The following is a 673-nucleotide window of genomic DNA, read 5'->3' as shown; positions in this document are numbered from 1 at the left end:
AGGGGTCACACCCAGGCATTAACTGTGTGGTCTCAATGCTGCCACTTAGAGACAGACATGTGCCTGCAAACACAAGGGGCTTTCTCTAATGACAAGGTGCAGAGCTGGATGAACACAGCAGGCCAAACTGCATCATAGGAGCAGTAAGGCTGACGTTTCGGACCAAAGGGTCTAGGCCCGAAATGTCAGCCTTACTGCTCCTATGATGCTGCTTGGCCTGATGTGTTCATCCAGCCCTGCACCTTGTTGTCTCAGATTTTCCAGCATTTGCAGTTCCTACTATCTCTGATAGGGCCTTCTCTAATGTCTTCAAAGGGCACAGTCTAACACTGTCAGGTTAAAACATACACTGAGATTTTGGGACAAAAAAATATACAGACGTTTTATTTCAACTAATGGCAGGGCTGAATTTGAAGATTAATCCTTCCAGTGCCAAGTATCTAGCAATTTCATGTCATCCTATTCTTCAAATCAGTCAGGATTCCATGAAACCCATTTATTTTGTCTCTGAAAACACTGAAGAGGGATTAAACATTGTCAAGTATTGAGTGATGTGCATAAGGTCCTTCCAACAACGATACCTAGTCGAGACAGACCTCACACTACCCAACCTGAGTTTTACACAGCAAGTCATTTCTAGATCAATGCTCTGCTTGGGGGAGTTCTAAATGGG

The sequence above is a fragment of the Rhincodon typus genome, chromosome 19, assembly GCF_021869965.1.
Source record: "Rhincodon typus isolate 14 chromosome 19, sRhiTyp1.1, whole genome shotgun sequence".
NCBI classification, from domain to species: Eukaryota; Metazoa; Chordata; class Chondrichthyes; order Orectolobiformes; family Rhincodontidae; genus Rhincodon; species Rhincodon typus.
The sequence above is the reverse complement of the archived record's forward strand: the minus strand, read 5'-3'. Positions refer to the sequence as shown.